The sequence below is a fragment of the Rattus norvegicus genome, chromosome 1, assembly GCF_036323735.1.
Source record: "Rattus norvegicus strain BN/NHsdMcwi chromosome 1, GRCr8, whole genome shotgun sequence".
NCBI classification, from domain to species: Eukaryota; Metazoa; Chordata; class Mammalia; order Rodentia; family Muridae; genus Rattus; species Rattus norvegicus.
The window spans coordinates 131,913,425-131,935,175 of record NC_086019.1 but is presented as its reverse complement, the minus strand read 5'-3'; the positions used below and the strand labels follow the sequence as shown (position 1 = coordinate 131,935,175).

At 40.3% G+C, this 21,751-nt stretch overlaps 1 long non-coding RNA gene across 1 annotated transcript in view; it reads right to left on the bottom strand.

The window, feature by feature from the left end:
• Positions 1-3,792: 3,792 nt before the first annotated feature.
• Positions 3,793-21,751, bottom strand: part of LOC120099848 (uncharacterized) — a 79,826-nt gene continuing 61,867 nt past the window's right edge. The window contains exons 3-4 of the long non-coding RNA XR_005499209.2: positions 15,482-15,564; positions 3,793-4,015 (exon numbers count right to left, since the gene is read on the bottom strand). This is a non-coding gene — a long non-coding RNA (uncharacterized LOC120099848). The remainder of the gene's footprint in view (positions 4,016-15,481; positions 15,565-21,751) is intronic.

Genomic DNA, 21,751 nt, shown 5'->3' with positions numbered 1-21,751 from the left:
CCTGAGCACTAAATAGTATCTGATTAAAACCACTCCCTGGGGGGGACTTGTTAGCCTCCTTGTCTGTTCCTATTGTGTTGCGGATTATTTGCGATACATGGGTGTCTTTCTATATTTAAATACCTAAATGAGAGTGCAGAAAAAGTAAAGTTGCATGGTGGGAGCCCGATGTTTACAGGGTAGGATGAGCCTGTTTGGGGAGGAGCAAGTCACCAGTAAGTCTACTTCCCAGGCAGAAGCAGGGTGAATTCCCAGACCCTTCTCATTCCCAGCTGGTGAGCTATGTGAAGGGAGGAAGATATTCCTGGGAACTTCTACAGCTATTTGCCTCCATCATCGATCCGCCCTTTATTACTGAGCTATGGTTTCCCATTTAATAATGTGCTATGCGTCCTATAATAGTAGACCAATTGCTTTAGTCATACAACACAAATTATGATGATAAAATGTTTTTGCCCAGGCTCATTGATTTGGTTCTCTGCTACTTAGAAGAGATCGTGTTGATGACAGCTTTTCACGTACAAGGATGTAGTTTCTGGACGATCTGGAAATGAATGCTCCTCTGTATGAAACGCAGCCTGGTATCCGTTCTCTCTGATCTCCCCGACACCTTCTAGGGTAAGATGCCCAATCACCTTTGGAAGCGCTGAATGAACTGAGTTAGGCAAAGACCAGGACTCAGTGCCTCGGCTGCCTCAGAATAGCCTGGATCCACACGATGGCATTACAGTATGCTAGGCACTGACATTCAATTCTGCAAAGAGATCTCACACTCTGTTCCACACCCCAAATGCCAAACAGTGTGCCTGCCAGCTGTCGAATGCTTGCCAAAGGAGGAGAAGTATCTCGGGCCTTTGCTAGTTTTGATAGGGGTCAAACGTGTCTGTTAGTCACATTGCATGTCTGTTTTGGAGGGGCACATGCATCGCCAACACCTATGCATTTCCCAGCCCTCTAAGAACAGGCTTGGGAGAAGAGAGCGTGCTCGAGAAACAGTGTGCACACCAAAAACAAAAAAGTGCCTTAGTAAGAAGGGAGCATATGAAGGCTCATCCAGGACACAGAAGGACCAAGGTCTCAGGGTGGCTATGCTGCCATCTGTTACAATCTGCCCAGTTTGCTCAATGCTTGGTGTCCCCTCCTTCTGCTTCTCCTGTGCTCTTCAGACACAACCTTGGAACATGGAGCTATCACACCATCAAAAACAGTGAATTATGGCTGTGGCTCTATTGTGTGAGTGTACTGCTCCCCTGCAGGGTCTACTCTCAGGATAGTTCTACATACCCATCTCGGTTTCTAACCTTATAACCTTTCACAAAGCCTTGTACTAAACTCCACCATCATATGTATACAAATGTCTGTTGTGCCTATAGTGAGCATGTAGGTTCTTTAATTAGCCAGATGTACCAGGGGCAACTATAAAACTGATAACTTGTAAATATTTTGCCACTTAGATGAGATGAATACAATTGACTTTTGTATAAAACTTCCCTTTACTGACCATGGTCCATTTCTCTTCCTTTTTAATTCAAGGGCGAAGGGATGCTATTCTGGTTTGCTTTTCTGTTGCTGTGGTAAAACACTGACCAAAACCAACTAGAGAAGGAAAGGGTTTCTTTCCTCTTACAACTCCCAGGTCACAGCTCATCGCTGAAGGAAGTCAGGGCAGGAACACAGAGCCTGTACCCATGACCTGAAGCACAGACAATGGTGAAATTTTGCTTGCTGCCTTACTTCCCCGTGGTTTGCACAACTTGCTTTCTTATACATCCTGGATCACCAGCTAAGGGGCAGCACCACTCACAGTCAGCTTGGCCCCTCCCTCATTAGTCACTACACGTGAAAATGCCCACATATATTCCCATAAACCAACTATAACAAATATGTCATCATATCATGAGTATTAATAGAAGTTTCAAGATATTTTGATGCCTGAGATTTGAATTATAAGTATAAAGGAGAATTATTATCATTTTGACATGATTACATTTTAGTTTTTAATGATCTAGATCATTACTGCAGCATGACAAAGTTCAATGACAGCTTCTATTAAAATAGATCTTGCTGAAACTATGGCAAGAAAATATAAAACAATGCTAATTTATTAATATGCCACCTCCAATCTATGCATAAAGACATTATTTAATACAGTATATGAAAGAATAGATAGTATATACATAATGCATATAAGACATTTTATTAAATCTAAGCATAAGATAGAATTATAAACATTTAGTAATTCAGCATTATTTGGCAAGTTTAAAAGTTTGGTTTAAAGGTATTGTTACAACAGGATTTTACAAATAGATTTTTTTCACCCAAGTCATATTTTTTCTGATTTTTTTTGTTAATTTATTTAATCACGTTATATCCTGATCACAGTCCCCCTCCCTCCACTCCTCCCTGACCCACCTTTATAAATCCCTCTTCTACCCTTACAAATCCATCCCTTATGACTCCCATTACCCCCTCCACTTCTTCTAAGAGAAGGAAAAGACCCCCCCCTTGGGTACCATCCTGCCCTGGAGCATCAATGGAAGCAAGACTCAGCCCATCCTCTCCCACTGAAGCCTAATCAGGCAGTCCAGCTAGGGGACGGAGATCTAATGGCAGGCAAAGGAGTCAGAGACATCCCCACTCCAATGGTTAGGTGACCCACATGAAGACCAAGTTTCACATCTGCTACAAATACGGAGTGGGGCCTAAGTCCATCATCCCCTGCATGCTCTTTGGCTGTTCAGTCTCTGTAAGCACCCATGGACCCAGTTTAGTTGACTCTGTATGTCTTCTTGTGGTGTCCTTCAAGTCTCCGGCTCACTCAATCCTATACCCCATTCATCCACAAGGTTCCCTGAGCTCTGCCTGATGTTTGGCTGTGAATCTCTATATCTGTTTCTATCCTCTGCTGGGTGAAGCTGCTCAACACAATTATGCTAAGTTCCTGTCTGAAAGCACAATAGAGTACTATTAAGAGTGTCAGGGGTTGGCTCTCTCACCTTGGGTAGGTCTCAATTCGGGTCAGTCATTGGTTGTTCCCTCCCTCCCTGTTAACCCCTGCTCACTTGTAGGAGGGACACATTTGGGGTCAAAGGTCTTATGGGTGTGATAATGTCCCCCTCCCTCTCTTGGATGTCTCACCTGGCTACAGGAGATGGCCACTTCAGTCTCCACATCCCTTGCTGGTAGGAGTCTCAGCTAGGTTCACTCGTAGACTCCTGGGAGCCTCCCAAGTCATATCTTTGACATCCACCAGTGTTCATGCTCATCATACTCATTAAGTTTACAGGTGTTTTGTACTTTATTTGTGGATCACTTATTTACCAACTCCCCTGTTGTTAGATCTGTAAGTCGGCCCACTGGTAAGGAGAGCTGCTGTGATCTTCATTGAGTTTCTACTTTTACAAATGAGAGACTATCTCTGCGCTATGTGTACCTAGAGATAGGAATGTTGGGACCTGAGGAATATGATCCTTAACTGGACTCATTATTATATTACACAACAGGATGTCTCATGTTTGGAGTATGAATGCATGCAGATCAATGTTGTCTGCTAATTTCAGATAGTTTTCATGCAATACAAATTAAAAGGAATGGGAAAATAACATAGCAATTGTAGTTGCCTTTTCTAAGAATAATTTAAGAAATGGTATACATGAAATTTCAGATTATGGAAGATATAGATATTTTCATACTTTTATCTATAGCATTTTGTATAACTAAACTATTTCCTAGAAAGGTACAAAATAAATATTGAAAAATCAGAGAAGCTTCAAAGAATTCAGAATCAAAACGGAGTCTACATTTAGGTAGTTAAGCAGCAACGTCCACAGGGTTGGCAAACATGAAAATATAATAATTTGTAGAGCTGTAAATTGATACAATTGAGATTATATACCTCTCACAAGACAGCGCCCTAAGAGGAAGTAGTCACTTTCAAGCAAAGAGCCCTCATTTTTTTGCAGCCATCTGTGTCACCAATGTCTTCTTTGAACTTCAAAGCAACAGCCATTAGGATCTAGTACAATAGGGGAGAAAAGTGATTACATTCTGCATTTATCTCAAGGCAAAGCATCAACTGGGAGAAGGCTAGGACAGTGTGCCCCTTAGTTCACAGAACACTGATGGGAAAAGACACTGTATGTAGAGGATCAGCATCTGATCCTCTATACTTGGGAACCACTAGAGACTAAACAAAAACCTTAAGGCAAAGCCTAAACATAGGCTGAACAAACACAATGATAGCCATGCTAACATGGACAGGAAAACTTCATGAGGCTACAACCCTGCACATAGAACTATAATGGCTCTCCCCAGAAAAGAGCACACCAATTGGTTATTCAACAGCTCATTAGCCCTGAAAACATACATACGAATAACATTATACAGATAAAACATTATATTTACATATTTAGGAATATATATGAGTATACATATACATCTCTGTAGGCAACAATAGCTAATGAAAAGGGGGTCCATCCATGTATTTGAAAGAGAGCAATGAGGAGTCTATGAGAGGGTCTGGAAAGAGGAAAGGGAGGAAAGAAATGATAAAATTATGTTATAATCTCAGAAATAAAGGAAATGATCATTTTAAAATGAGTAAACTGAGCTGGTGACATAGCTTACTGAGAGAAAGCTTAGCATTAACAGGGTCCTGAACTCAATCCCCAGCACTGAAGAATAAAAGTAACCCATGATATGTTAATCAGTTAGAGTGGTTCATAACGTTCATATGCAGAACAAACTAAGAACTACCCTGTCTTCCGCATTCCCCAATTATGTAGCTATGTTGTCATTGGCAACTCTATGCTCACTCCCGAGACAGGTAGGATACTTCCTGCTACATCTCTACAGTAAACTCAGGAAGGAGTAAAGCAGTTACTGTCTTCCAAAGAGTTGTCGTACATGAAATTTGTTGAAAGCAGTGGTTCTCAACCTTCCTGACACTGTAATACTTTAATACAGATCCTCATGGTGCGGTGACCCCTAACCATAAAATTATTTCACTGCTACCTTCTAACTCTAACTTTACTACTGTTATAAATTAGAATGTAAATATCTGATATGGAGGATATCTGGTATGTGACCTCCAAAGAATCGCAACCCACAAGTTGAGAAACACTGGTTTAAAATGCCATTAGTCAAGTCTCATGGGTTCTTACAGGAATAGACTGATTCCAAGGAAGGAGACAAAAAGAATTTGGTGGCAAGCCCTACGATGAATCAGCTACACATCTTTCCAATAAATATTCGGGACTGGATCCAGAGCAGAAACATGTTCTAAACCCATTCCTCCCATGTCAGGAGCCAGAAAATTATCAATAAATCCTGAACCCAGGTTCTGAACATTTTTAACCTCTGATGGTTGAGGGAGATTTAAAATGTCCTCTGAGGAAAGGTAGCAGAGCCTGTAAGAGCTTAAGAGAATCTTCAGCTCATAAGCTGCGCAGACCCTCCTTCGACAGAGATGGGAAACAGAAAGCAGACATCAGAGAGTCATGAACATGCAGATACAGATATAGGAAGATGGTCATTGACCTACATTTCACCACAGATTCACAGCACCCCAAAATTCCAAGTGGGTAGCATCTTCTCATACACCAGTCCACACTGGTTTCTATTCTTTGATGTCCCTGCTCTCATCTTATCTATCCCTCTGTGAGAGATCATCCTGTTGTAGTCTCTCAAAGAAGAGTGTCACCCTATTTGGTCTATCCAGCATTTGTCAGGCACTAGGAAAGGAACAGTAAGACATCCCACAAAATAAGACTTCGATCTTTCAAGACATTTCCAGCTGTGTGTATGAGGAGCACACATGCAAACAGACTGAAGCCACCACACAGCATATCCAGTTGACATGCCACATTCCTCGGACCCAGAATGTGCTGAACGTGAAACTGAACTATAGCGCATGACCGTTCCTTCATCCAACCTTGGCTGCCTCTGAGCATGGGAACCTCAAGTGTAGTTCAAACGATTCGGTCTAACCAGACATAGAAATCAACTTTTCCAGACTTCCACATTTAACTCAGAGTAAAGTAAATGGTATATTTGCTGAGATTCTCATTCTAAACACAGAATACTTAGTCACCCTGACTATGTTTTACGTGGCCATCATGGGAGCAAGTCAATAACAAGAAGAAATGTTGAGTTCCTTTGAGAGAAACTAGAGATTACCAAGTGCTAAAGAGCCAAAGGAACTCAGAGCATTCTAAGCACTGTTCAGGTCTTTTTTTTTTTTCCAATTCATTCCTATTCAATGCGGTTTCAAGGAAATCCTAATGCATTGATGGTAGATTGACGCTACAAAAATAAGTCATGAAATCAGAAGGTCACAAAGTTGAGGGGAGTGATAGGGCCAACTTGAGCTGAAGAGGTGATGCTTCGCATGTCTCTGGTTTACCTTCTGTCCTCATGAAAACGGCAAACTGTATATTGTCCCAGAGCAGCAGAAACACAAAAATTGTGGGTCACAACATGCTTAGTTGTTCCTGCACACACTTAACAGTGGAATTGCTATTTGACAATGACATTATTCCTCATTCTCTGTGAGAACAGAGACAGGAAGGAAAGACACCAGAGAAAGATTCCCATGGAGGTATTGCTGCAACGCCTAGTCACTTCTCTCCAGGGTTTGCTTAAAACATAGCAGGTGTGGAGAGAGGTTAAGATGGGAAAATGCTATAGGAGGTGAGGGATTTTCCCTGAAGAACTGAAGCATCTCTGTGGGGTATCTCAGTGGATTCCAGACGTCTCTGAGGTTTTAGAGCCACCCACATCTCCCTGTAGAAAAGTTGAGCTGAAACAAGAAATAATCAGAATAAATAGAGAAGTACAAAATAGTGGGGATGTGGTCCATCAGGTTTGAACATGGTATGGAAATTTAGGGAGATGTACAGCTAGACTTTAGAGCTAGACTGCAACCTGTAAGCTGAAATAAACAATTTTGTCCCCTAAAGTGGTTTTGGTCAGTGCTTTCCACATGTCCCTTTAAAAAGTGAGACTAAGAAGAGAGCTGTAAGGGGACCTCACAGGTTCTGGAGAAAAGGCCAGGACCACACAACTTTAGGAAGACCCCAGGCACTTGCCATCTCTGATATGTATGCCCACTCCAAAAGCCAGTATAAATTGTTTACATTGAGACATGAACAACCCATCCCAAAGTGTTCCCATAAAGTAACATTTTTCCTTATATGGCCAGTAATGTAATCATGATCCCACTATGATCCCTTTGTAAGCCTCCAACCTTCATGACGCTATCCAAACCAGGCTACTTTCAAAGTCTCTGTCTCCAAGGAGTAGCAACATGTGCACTTATGAGGGAAAAATATTCAGTTACTAGCACTCTGCTCTTGCCCCTGCCCAAGCCATGACCTTCTATCATGTCCCCTGCAAGTCTTAGGTCACTGTAGCATCAACTCTAATGCTTCAGGTCCAAAGTCTCCTTAAATATCACCTAATCAAACATGTGTTAAAATTTAGGTGTGATCAATAATAAGGCAAAATTCTTCTCTAGCTATAACCTTGTGCAACTAAACAAAATGTAAAGATGAAAAAAAAAAACACAGACTAAATACTGCCATATCCAAAGGGATGAATAGTAAAGGATAAAAGGTGGCAAATGGTAAACCAATCAAAAGTGTGTCAGGGGGGTTGGGGATTTAGCTCAGTGGTAGAGCGCTTGCCTAGCAAGCACAAGGCCCTAGGTTCAGTCCCAAGCTCCGGAAAAAAAAAAAGTGTGTCAGGACAAATCTATGATATTCATAGATGCACTGGAAAGTCTGTCACTCCAAGGTTTGAAAATGATCCAGCTTTTCTGAAGCTCCACGGAGGTGGGGCAGTACCCCATCCCACCACTCGGTAGTCTTGCAGACAGAATCTATGCATTCTGGGTCTGTGTTTGTGACAGCCCAGATGACCTTTGGGCTGCTCTATATTTTTATGGGGTACCAGGTGTCAAAAACAAAACATCTCAGTGTTCCTATTTATTCCATTTCTGTCTTTCTGTCCCTCTGTTATAACAAGCAATCGTTTTATGGTACAGTGCCACCTCTGCTCTTTGCTGATTAAGTTCGCATGTGCCCTCAGGACAGCTTTAATAAGAGGAATGCTCAGTGATGCCCTTAGAGTGATCCACAACGTAAACTTAGTCATCGTTTGCAACATGTTAAGACTGAGAGGTTTTCAAATCTCCAAGTTTTAATTGAGTTTGCTCAGCATTCTGCTTCCTTTTTTATTTTTATTTTATTTTATTTTATTTTATTTGTATAATCATTCATGGGGACCAAGCAAACCTCCCTTCAATGTTTTGCTCAGAGATCTCCTTGGCTGATAACTCAGCAAATGAAGCACTTGCTGTGCTAATGCGATGCCTTGAGTTGGGATTCACAGAACCCATGCAAAAAGCAGGCATAGGTTTTTCTGTGGCCGTGACCAGCACTCTTGCAAAGAGACAGAGGGGGAGACAAGAGCATCTTCAAAAGTTCACAGGGCAGCTGTCCTAGTGCATGTGGTTGTATACAGCAAAGAGAGAACCATTTAAAACACGGTGAAAGGGGAGCAACACCATCCCAGCTTAGCTTTTGACCATCACACAGAAACCACACAACACACACATTCCCACAGTCACATACATACCAGTAGGCATATATTATCCACATACACAAAAGTAATCTCCTCGAGTCTTATAATTCAATTGCTTGTAAGTGCTACCCTCCATCAAAAATATCAAACAAAAATGCACCCGTGTTCTTTGGCCCATTTTTATAAAATCTCCTTCCCTTCAGTCCCTCACTCCACCTGAGACTTTCCCAATGATCTTTCCATCCATAATTCCACACACATTATATTTATAACTAACTCTACAGCTTTCAAGAAGGTAATGCTATCTTGAAACCATCCCTAGTTTTCTCTGAGACTTTGCCAAAATCACCTTTTAACACCTCCGTGGCATTTTGATGTTTTTTTTTTCTTGCATGCACCTCAAAAATGCTTATAGTCTGTACCCGATTCCCGGTTCCTTCTCTGCCTTCATGAACTGAGTATTGGTTGCAGCCGAATCCTACTCAGTACTATTTTCTTCCGTCACAGGAGAGAAACATTTTATTCTTAGAATAGACAGTTACTCTGGGCTGACATTTCCTCTCCCATCTATCCCAACTACCATCTGTGGACTCGCTACCTGCTCTGCCATAATTATATTCCATGTAAGATAATTCCAATCAAGAGGATCACTTCATAGTGAAAGAAATGCAGTGATAGGTTCATGCTTAGAGATTTCCACAGACCTTACCATGTTTCACACCACCCCCGAGGCACTTGCTTGATGCAATGTTAGAGCAGCCCCTGAAGACTCAGTTACAGTACCATACGGGTAGCAGTAACTAGCACACCTAGGGCCATGTTCTCAGAAGTTTTATGAGCCAGCACTCAGCATAACTGTTTTTATCCAAGAACCTTGTCCAAAATAGCAGTATGGAAATAGGAATATTCTGATCAATTTTACCTGATAACAAATTCTATTTCCTCTACAGATGAGAGGTCTTAACTCCAAAAGGGTGAATGCTTCTACCAGAAGACATATTCATGATCCAACAAAATGAAGGTTAACACAAAAGTCAGGCCACGTTTGACTCCTCATGCTGCTGACTGGACATGAAAAGCAGATAATTATTGCACTAGAGTGAGTGATCAAACTGACTGCCAAAGGGAAGCTACAGTGCTCACCCACAATGGAAGTACAAAGATTATGTCTAAAATATAGAAGATCTTCTAGCAGTTCTAATGTTAGTACCATATCCTGTGAATAAAAGCCACAGCCAGCAGAGCTACGCAATCCAGTCAAGATTAACAATGGCCTGGACAAGTCAGTTCTGTAGGTTTGGGTCATTACCTCAATAAACAGCTATGACTAGTCGATGTACTTACTATAGACAACAGCAAGAAGGCTGGGTAGTGATAACAACTACAACTATGTGCCTTAGGGTTTTACTGCTGTGAACAGACACCATGACCAAGGCAACTCTCATAAGGACCACATTTAACTGGGGCTGGCTAACAAATTCAGAGGTTTGGCCCATTATCATCAAGGCAAGAACATGGCAGCATCCAGGCAGATGTGGGGCAGGAGGAGCTGAGTGTTACACTTCCTATTCTGAAGGCAGCTAGAAGATTGCCCTCCAAGCAGCTAGAATGAGCATCTTAAAGCCCACGCCCACGATGACACTCCTACTCCAACAGGGCCATACCTCCTAATATTGCTGCTCCCTGGGATAAGCATGTACAAACCATCACACTACATCACTAGCTATATGACCAGTCATGAAATTACTTGTAACCTGTCTTTATTACTTTGTGAGTTCTTCTTTTTCCTGCCCTTTATATCCCCTGGATTCAGTCCCTATCACTAAATAGAAGAGAAAGAGGAGTGGGGGAGAGATCCTTAAATCTAATTTCTTTCCTTTTGTTTCTTCTTTGAGCATGTCTATTAAAAAAAAACCAACCCCTGCCCCCATTACCAACAACCACCATACCCTGCCTACTGGGGCTCTTGCATTTAAATGCCCCGAAAGGTTCCAAGAATTCCAAATGTTATACTGTCACAGAAATTATCTGCAGCTGGCAAAATCAAGCTTCTGCTAGAGCATGAGGCAAAACATAGTCAGCCACTGAGACAGTACAAAGCAGCCCCACATCCCCACATCTGGCATTAAAATAAAATTACATTCTTATATTTCTGTGATTTTTTTTAAGAAACCAAAATTCCAGAATTGTTCCTACAATAACTGTCATGGGTGTGACAGTGTGATTATGTGAATGTTTGGGTGATAGATACAAACACATGCACATGCCAAAACACATATTTTAGTTTTCTTATCTCCAGTATTTGCCTGACATGCAGAATTAAACTTATTGACTCACATTATTGAGCTGGTACTAATTCCACATCACTCTATTTAAGATTTCTCTGCCCAGGGTGGGGGTAGTTCAGATCTTATTCAATCTATTGGAAGTATAAATAGAATTTAAATATTTGGGGAAAATGAATGAATTTTCTCTTTCTGGCTGTTTATGACCTAGTGTCTGTAACTTTTCTAACACTCAAACCAGAACTTTTTAGAACTAGTTTTCGTGTGTGTGTGTGTGTGTGTGTGTGTGTGTGTGTGTGTGAGTGTGTGTGTGAGTGTGCAAGTTTCCTCCCTATCTCTCTTTATCTAAAATCCTATTTGAGCTATCCTTTGAATGTGATGGTTAATTTTAATTATGGATTTGATACAGTGAAGAATCACCTGGGAAGATAGTAAGGGCTAATCTGTATCAGGTTGGTTCATGTCTGTGAGGGTATTGCTTGATTTTATTAACTGAGGTGAAAAGACCAACCCATTGTGGGTGGCACAGTTCCCTAGGCAGTGACTCCTAAAGTGCAGAAGAGTAGCAAAACTGAGTTTAGCACAATCACTCATTCATTCATTCATTCTCTCTCTCTGCTTCTGACTATGGATTCAATGAGCTGTTTTAATGTCTTTTTCACTTTTAGTTCCCCATAATGATGAACAGCAACTTAGAATTGAGAACTACATTGACCTTTATTCCCTTAACATTCTTTTGTCAGTATATTTCATCAAAGGAAGAAGAAACAGATCTAAGACATTGAGAAAACTTTGCTTACTACAGACAATACAATCATTATTCTCCACTAAGAAGATATTTCAGTAATTATGTTGTTAATAGAGCCTTTTAAAATGTACTCATTCAGTGCAGTTAACAAAATTGCAAATCCTTAACAAAAACATAATCTTTCTTCTCTGTCATCTGTTTTTCTGAAAGGCAGATGGCCAGTGTCCTCATCTGTATGCACTGCATCAACAGCACTGTGTGATAGGAAAGGGTCCTACCAAGTGACTGATTGACCAATGAGGAATGTAAGCTCCCACACTGAGTTCAGTATAAATGCTCGAGTCTGACAAATTCTGGACCAGGAAGTGAATGGTACCTTGAAGTGTTTGTGTTGATGAGTGTGGTGGGCTACCGAGCCAGACTCAAGTCTCCTGGTGATATATTGATTTATTTACAGATGTTATATGTGTTTATCTCATGTATGAGAGTGTTTTGTATGGATTTGTTATGTAAGTGTTGGTATATGCATTCCCTATTGCCCAAGTGGAGTTCATACTATAACTTCAAGTGTTGATCCTCTTCTTCTACTTTGGTTGAAGCAGGAACACCTACTTGCGTACTCCAGGCCCAAGGGCTTTTGAGATCTTCTGTCTCCATCACCCATATCATTATAGAAGCTCTATAATTACAGATGTGCGCTACTGCATCTGATTTTATATGAGTTCTGGGAATTTGAACTCGAGTCTTCACACTTGCACACCAAGCACTTTAACCACTGAGTTATCTCCCCAGCCAACTTAGTGATATTCAAAATGGGAGCAGTCATTGAGTATGCACCAATTTGAGACTGGACTTCCTAAAATGTGTGACTGGTTTTCTACAACAAGTGGTTTATTCTATGACATTGTCACATGACCAAATGAAAAAAGAGCTAATTATAATAGGACAACATGAAGTGAATTATGCTGTATAATGTAAATGCTAGGTAAGAGGGATAAATCCAAGAAATTGAGCCTCAGGGTGGAGAAGGGGTGTTCAAAAATATAACAAACAAACAAACAAACACACAAGAGAAGGTCCAGTCAAGACCCTAAGGCCAATACAAAAAAATCCAGATACAGGTCAATAGCCAAGAAAGTAAAAATGGATCATATTGTTGAGATCACACTGTACAGGAGAGATTGTGTTTACAGGTTATACAGGCAACCTATAGCAAGCAAGGAGTTAGTCTATGAAGAACTATCTGAGTAGTAAGCTAAGAGGAGTTCCCAGGAATGTATGTGCTCATATGCATGTGTGTGAATGGATAGGGTTAGTAGTAGCAAGAGTATGAAAAGAGATACATTCAAAAGAACAAACACAACTTCATTCTTGCAAGTATTTTGCAGGCAAAAAACAAAATCAGATAGAACAAGGCCAGAGTTAAAAATATTTAATGAATAACCATGAGTCTAAAAGCAAAATTTACCTCATAATCCAGAAAAATACAGTTCCAAGTTCACAGGTAGAACAGAACCACAGCATTCATCCCTCCAGTCATTATTCTCAGATAGTTGCTAACAGAAGTCAGATTTGGCAGGGAAATGCAAGCTATCATGCTGTTCTGACAAGTCTTAGTTAACCAGAACCAGCGCCTCTCAGTTAAGATAGAGAGAATCCCTTTATCAGTTAAAGTGGTCAATGCTAAGTTTCTCTACTGCATTTAGTCATTGGCTGGGCTACGGCCTAGAGTACATGGTCTTGTTCAAGACCACAGATCCTGATAAGTTGCAGTTGGCAACTCGCTCACTCCTTGTAGCTGAAGGGCAAGTTCTTTATTGAAGAAAGAGGTAAGGAACCCCTAACACAACAAGGAAATGTGACGTTCAGAAAGTCTATCTAGGCTGAAAGCAATGTTTTACCTCTATAGACACACAGATCATATCTAATGGCATAACATAGCCTTGAGGTCAGAGACTAAAAGAATAGCAGTGGGACTGGGGAGATGGTTCAGGAGGGAGTAGCCTCAGGTCTTGCTACACAAGCATGAGGATCTGAGTTCAGAAACCTAGAACCCATATTTAAGCTGTAGATCTGTAATCTCAGTGTTTAATGGAAAAAGTTTGAAACAGGCAGATCCCCGGGGCTCCCTGCTCAGCCAATCAAGTAAAAATTAAGCTAGCTCCAGATTTAGGGAGGGGCTCTGTCTCAAAAAACAATGTGGAGAAATTTTTGGGTGCCATAACAGTGTCAACGCTATACCAAATATGGGCAAGCTTGCCTAAGCATACATGTATACAAATACACACAGAGAGACAGGAGGGGGAGAAATGAAAAAGGAGAAAGAGGAAAACAGGAGGAGAAGGAGGAGGAGAAAGAGGAAGAAGAGGAAGAGAAAAAGAAGAGGAAGAGTAGGAGGAGGAAGAAGAGGATGAAGAAGGACAGCAGGGGGAGAAAGGAGGAGAATGAAGGAGGAGGAAGAAAGGAAAGGCAACTGTAGGCTTACAGTTGTTTGAGTTCCTTGGTTTAGGTCCATGGTGATGCACCACATCGTGGCAGGGGTTTTGTAACATGGGACCATCACCTCTTGGCTTCAAGGAACCTAGAGAGAAGAATAGGAGACCCAGGCTCCTAATATCACTTATTCCTTTCTACTTCTCCGTAGCTCCTAAAGTTTCTATCACATGTCAGCAGAACCTCAAGATGGGGATCATGCCTTCAACTCATGGGCCTTTAAAGAACATCCATGATGTTCTATAGCCTCTATAGCAGAGATGGAGGAAGCGTGATTTTTGAGCTAGATGGTGGGTGAAGGCAAGAGATGTTTTGAACATGATGTGAGCATAGTGTAGCAAGTTTCGCTTCTGGTCAACTGAGAAAACTGAGACCAGCCTTGGGGTGCAGCAACAGGAAAGTGACCTTAATAAAAGGCATGTACGTGGGGAGCAAGGTAGGCACAGCTGTAGAGAGGATGAGAGACCAGAAGTGGGAGACAGATCATAGGACAGCTGTCTGGAGGAATTCTGCCCCAGCTTATATGGGGAAGAGTAAGTCGGTTAAATGAGGAAATTGGTTGAGAGAAGCTGGTCAGGATTTGTTGCCTTCAAGGTGCGTTTTGCCAGTGGAAGTTTGGGTATTTCCCATTTGGCGAAAAGATTCTGATTTTCGTTAACAAAAGCTGCCTGTGAGAGTGAGCAAAGGGTAGCACTGTGCTTAAACCTCTGGAGAAAAACCTCAGGACTTGTGTCATGTATACCTAACAAGAACTATTAGAACCCATTTTTAAAGTCAGGTCCAGGCTAATCGTGCAATCGGACACATTCCACGGGTAACTACAGCTTTCACACATTGTATTTGGCCTCTTGGCGTCTCCCTTCTGAGAATGACACCAGGAGCCAAGGAACACTGTAACACTCCACACTGTACAATTCTAATCAGACCTGAGTGATACCACATACTAGTTTAAGCACCACTTGGCACTGTGAATATCTGGTAAATGAAAGACAGAGGAGGATTACACCTGGTGGTATGGAAAATGAAAGAAAAAAACTCCCTTGATTAAAATTCAGCACCTTTAACCTTCCACTGAGCTGTTAAATACCAGCAGGTTTCAGCCCATTATGGAAATGAAGCCCCCTTCAAACAGAGTCATTTTAACTGGGTGTTAGAAAGAATATTATCCATTCAAGAAGCTGAGCATGGGTTGCCAAGAATAAAATATGAACAGTGGGACGACTTCAGAGGGTTCTGGGACCCATGGAGATGACTGCAGATATTGGTCAGTGAGGCTGTGTAGAAGCTAGCAGGGGTGTTATCATAACCCCAGAGGCTTTGCACATCTTTAATGAACAAAATGTATTATACCCAGGAGCCCCAAATCAATTACTTATCTATCCATTTCTCAAGTTGACTCTTCCAAATATTGTCCTGTTGCAGAAATACCTGGATCTGTTGAAGCCTGCTTAGCGCCTGTGAACAATGAGAGAAAGAATACATTACCTACTTCTTTTCTCCTCTAAGCCTGGTCCTCTCTATTCTAACCTTGAGAAAGAAAGATTGTATTCATCTGTTCCCCTCTTCCTCTCTGCACTCCATAAATCTAAGTACTCACATACATTGTACTTTCTGAGTCAGAAATGACAAAAATCTGACAATTATGCCATCTCTCCACTCCTGACTCCTCCTGCACCACCAGCACTTGCAAACACAGAGCTCAGACACCAACAATTAGTATTCATATTCTTGGAAGTTTCCTTGTCTAACACTCCTAGTAGGAAATGTTACTGTCTCTAACATCGTCCTTTCTTTCTATTCCTTCACAAGTCCACAAAAACCCCCACACAGACACACATGTGCCCATACACACAGATACACACAGTCACACAGACTCACATGCACATACAGACATACAGACACATGCAGTCTTATAAACACTCACAAAAATCACTCATACACAGATATACACACACTCAGTAACACACACTCACTCACACATACACAAACCTACACTCGCAGATTACACTACATACACCACTCATATCCATACTCACACACCCTCACACTCACACATTATATACATATACATGCACACACACAAAATACACACACTAATGCACATACTTATGCACACATATGCACACACTAACACACACAAGTACATATACTTATATACATATATACATGTAAATATACATACACACACTCACACACAGACACAAACCCACACTCACACACTATAAACACATACACACACATACATGCACACATACAGATACACACTAACACATATACTTGCTCATACACACAGATACACACACACATAAAGTCACACTGACATACATAAATACACACAACATTAAACACACACACACACACACACACATTGAGATACTTTACTGTGACTCCAGTTTCTACCTTATGACCTTGACTGCATTCTATTCAAGGCTAAATGCCCTTTGATCACTTTCCTATGTGTATCTTCCTTCTTGCTATTCCATAGGATCAAGTTGAAGGTCCTCAGAAATGGCCTGCAGTGTCCTACAAGTCAGATGCGAGTTAACTACAACTGCAGTACCTGCAGGAAGTTGTTTCTTGTCTCTGCCCTCACATACTGCTCTCACCTCCACACAGTTGCCAGTGACTCACTTCCCCTTCATCCTGCTTTCATTCTCTATGTAGGTCATCCTGATTGAAGCTTCTTTGCCTTAGAGACACAATGACACTGAAACCCTGAACTTCTCCTAATGTTGCACTCACCAGATTGCATTTTATTCATGCCTGCCTCTTCCTTAGGGTATGGCATCCACACTTACTCCTTAAATTTACCATTTGAGTTTCTATGTCAGCACTTGAGACTTAGCATTTTGCCAACAAGCCAGCAATTAGAGCTGTCAATGTTTGACTCCAGAAGACAAATATTAAAATGTTTCAAAGTAATTGTAATAGGGTCTAGGTGGCTGGAGAAATATACATTCTTGTAATCCTAGAAATTGTTTGATTTCGGGAGGGAGGATTTGGAGTTTGAGGCCAGCCTGGGCTACATACTAAATTTTAAGTCAATATGGTCTACATGAGACCCTGTAAAAATCATCTATAAAAATGAATCATAGAAATGAGAGTAAGAACTAAAGTAAACTTCAAAGGCCCTCAGAAGATACTTCACATCATACTTTCTGTGACTTCAACAAGTCCTTATGTAATGTCTCACCAAACCTAGGAAAGCCAGAACACCACGGGCTTTCCTCACCCCTCTTTTGTGCTTGAGATCATAACCTGCCGTTATAATAAAGAGCATGGTTTCTGAACATCAACATTCCTTACTTTCCTGCTTGGGAAAGGTGGATTTAGATTGTCAATTCTTATAGACCCTGATAATGGGTGTTTACTAGTGTAAGGGTCTGCAATGTCCCCAAAGGACCGTATTAGTGCATAGCCCACAGCTTGATTCTATTGGAAGGTGGTAGAACTTCTAGAGGTGACGCCCTAGAGAGAAGTCCTTGGTCATTGGAGCTATGCCTGCAAAAGGACCCTTTCCCTTTGGCTTTATCTATCTCGTTGGCCCACCCTGAAGTTAATAGTTTTGCTTTTCCAAATGCATCAGCTATGCCTCCCCATAGGCCCCATATCAATAACTCATAAATTAGAACATCTAAAACTATACCCCCAAATACATCTTTTCTCTTTATAAGTTGGTTATATAAAGGGTTTAGCTGTAATTTGAATATGAAATGTTGCTCCTGGGGTCACATATTTCAAGCCCTGGCCCCCAATTAAAGATGCTGTTTTGGGACCTTAAGACTATGACTTGGTAGAATAAGGATGACTCTGGAAGTGGGGTCTGATATATTATAACCTGGATTCTACATCCTGTTCTTTGTTGGTTTCCTGGATGCTGATGCAGTGTGATCAGCCAGCTTCCTCTTCCTGATACTGTGTCTTCCCCACCATCATGACCTACATCCTACTGGAAACATAATCCAAAATAAACCTTTGACCTTCACGTTGTTTGTGTAAGGGTTATTTTCAGAGATAGTTATGCACACTAATGCAGTGTTGGACAGTGCATCCCTAAGTTTCTGCAGCATCTTGGATCTCAGATGACCTCCCACCTCAGAGGACCAGGTAACTTTGACTGTATATCACAGAAGTCACTTTAATTCCCAAGGGCCTAGGACCTCACATAATAAGGATATAGCTTCACTGTCTCTTTTGCTGTAAGTTCTATTTGTTAAACAATGAGATTTTGTGCTAAGGGTTGCAACTAAACTGAAAGGGAGCTGATGGTAAGAGGCAACATAGAAAAATCTCATGAGAAAGTCTGAAATATCCTTAGCTGGCATCTTAAGGTCCTTAAACAGTGCTCCAAAAATATCTGCTCATGTAACAGATCAAATGACCAAGTGGCCTACTTTTGTTTCTGTTGCTGTGACAAATACCTTGATAAAAATTAATGTAAAGGAAGATAAAGTGATTTATCCTGCATAAAATTTCAGATTACAGTCCATTATTCCAGGAGAGTCAAGACAAGAACTTAAATGATTACATCTACAACAGAGAAAATATGAATACTTAAATCCTTGCTTGCTTGCTGCTTACTTAATTTTCTCTACTCTTATACAGTTCAGGGTCCAGCCTGGGGAACAGTGCCACCTACAGTGGCCTAGGTCAATTAAGAAGAGGATACCCTAGAGACATGCCCTCAGGCCAACCTGGTCTAGATAATTCTTCATTAAGACTCTCTTTTCAGATGATTATAGATTGTATCAAGTTGACAGTTTAATCTAACCAACAGCACATGATTATCGTATTTATTATCAACATTTATAAACATAGATGATTAACATTTATTTTACTAAAACTAAACTGGCAATTTGTTACTCCTCAATGAGGAATTTTTGGAAGGCGATGGATTCTGGAAACAGGTACTCATGTTTCTTCAGTGTTGTAGCCATGTGTAAGTTTCCCAGGATCCAGGAAACACCATAAACATGTACACACAAGCAACTCTAATTAATCTCAGTGAGTCATTTTAAAGATACATAAAAGTAGGAAGAGAACTTGTTGGTAGAATATAGAGGGAAGGAAAGAAGAGAAGGTAATATGAATAACTGATAAAAATACATTATATACAAATACTTTAAAATTCTAATACATAGAATCAGATAAAATGGAGAAACATCACAGATAATAATAAATTATTTTAAAAATAAAATGTTTAAGAATAGCTCTGTAAAACAAAATGCACGGAGAAGCTGGAAAGATGGCCTATTGTGCAAAATGCTTATTCTGCAATTCTGAGGACTTAAGTTCATATACCGAGATCCACAAGAAAGCCTGTTTCCACTGTTGGTACTACCTCCAGCAGGCCTCTGTATCCTAACCTCCCAAAGAGTGACACCAATGAGAGACCAAGTATTCAAATACATGAGCTTGCGGGGGTCATTAAAGCACCACCAATGCATTAAAATTAATAAATATTCTCTTAGCAATCTAAACTTGGAATGTCTGAATACGTGAGAAACATCATCAACTCTTCCACTGCTGACCCAGTTCCCACATCCTGTCATTGCAAAACTAAAGAGGAGCCTTGACCTCATTCCAGCATATAAACAGTCATGCCCATTTACACCAATGCCAATGTGATTTTCTTGCAGAAGATGTATCTTCTCCAGTGGAACTTTCTGTTGTAAATACTTTAGCAAGCAATTGGCCAATTTTAATACAGGATGTGCACAGCATTACATCACAGAGTGCACATATGTCATTCACTAGACATCATGTAATAAAAGGACTTCTGTATTAAAACATAAATCAGAAGGGTTTTGGAAGAATTATGTTTTGAATACCTGAAAACCTTAAGCTCAAGAACTAGAATTACAAAATTCAAGTCTCATGAAATGATGATGGCTTCGTCAACCAGCAAAATTGGATAGCTGCCATGTTAAAAACAATATATTATGCAAAGGAAATGGGAAAACAATGGAAATGCGTCTCCTTTTTCTCTGTATATCCTTGAAGCTCCCAGCAGCTACATTAAGATTTTTTAAATGCTTGATTAATAATAATATGAAATTCCCAGGCACTTCATAAAGATAAAGAAGAGGTCATGGACTAAAAAATAACTTAAGTCAGTACTTTAAAAGAAGGTTTATAATGTTATAAAAATTTCAAGTACACACCTTAAGAATGTAGAGAAGGCCCTGTGAGTAAAGTGATTGCACAAAAGCACGAGTTTCTGAGCATGGATCCCCAATACCTACATAGAAGCAGGAATAGTAGTGCATGGTTATTCCACTAGGGTGGGGAACAAAGACAAATGCATGCTGGGGAAGTGCTGACTTGAAAGGACAAGTTCCAAGTTCTATGAGAAACCATCTCAAACAGTGTTGTGCAGAAGGACTACAGGAAAACACTGCAAGTTTACTTCATTCCTCCACATGAACATTTGCAAAGAGGAACACTTGTACACACACACACACACACACACACACACACACAAAAGAGCACACTCGAGCATGCACGTGCACATGCATGCATAATCATGCATACAACACATGTGTACACACATACACATAAATAAAAGCATGAATATCAGAATAACAATTTAATAAAATGCTTACAAACTGAATACATTAAAAAGATCATCCACCATGATTGAGTAGGCTTTATCTCAGAAATACAGGGATGGTTCAATATACAAAGATGAGTAAATATAATCCACTATGAAAGAAAGAATGAATGAAATAAAAGAAAGAAGGAAGGAAGGAAGACATTCAAAGGATTTCTTCATGCCAAAAGTCCTGGTAAGGTTAGGGATACAAGGGACATATCTAAATATAATAAAGCAGCATAATTTATAGCAAGCCTATAGCCAATATAACTTTAAATGGAGATAAACTTAAAACAATGTCACTAAAATTAGGACCAAAACAAGGTTTTCTACTCCGTTCATATCTATTTAACATAGTATTTAAAGGTCTAGCTAGAGCCATAAGATAGCTAAAAGAAATCAAGGGAATGAAATATAGAAAAGAAGAATTCAAAGTATCATTATTTATAAATGACATAATAATATACAATAGCAATCCCAACGATTCTAAAAGGGAGCCCCTATAGATGATAACAAAAAACTTTACTGAAGTGGCAGAATATAAGATTAACTAACAAAACAAACAAACAAACAACAACAGTAGCCCTTTTACACACATATTACAAATGAACTGAGAAAAAATCCAGAAAAGAACACCTTTAATAATAATAAATAAATATCTTTGGGTAACTCTAAACAAGCATATGAAGGACTTGTACAATAAGAACTTCAAGGACCTCCACATCAAACCAGATACACTCAAACTAATAGAAGAAAAACTAGGGAAGCGGGGCTGGGGATTTAGCTCAGTGGTAGAGCGCTTACCTAGGAAGCCCAAGGCCCTGGGTTCGGTCCCCAGCTCCGAAAAAAAAAAAAAAAAAGAACCAAAAAAAAAAAAAAAACTAGGGAAGCATCTGAAACACATGGGCACTGGAAAAAATTTCCTGAACAAAACACCAATGGCTTATGCTCTAAGATCAAGAATCGACAAATGGGATCTCATAAAACTGCAAAGCTTCTGTAAGGCAAAGGACACTGTGGTTAGGACAAAACGGCAACCAACAGATT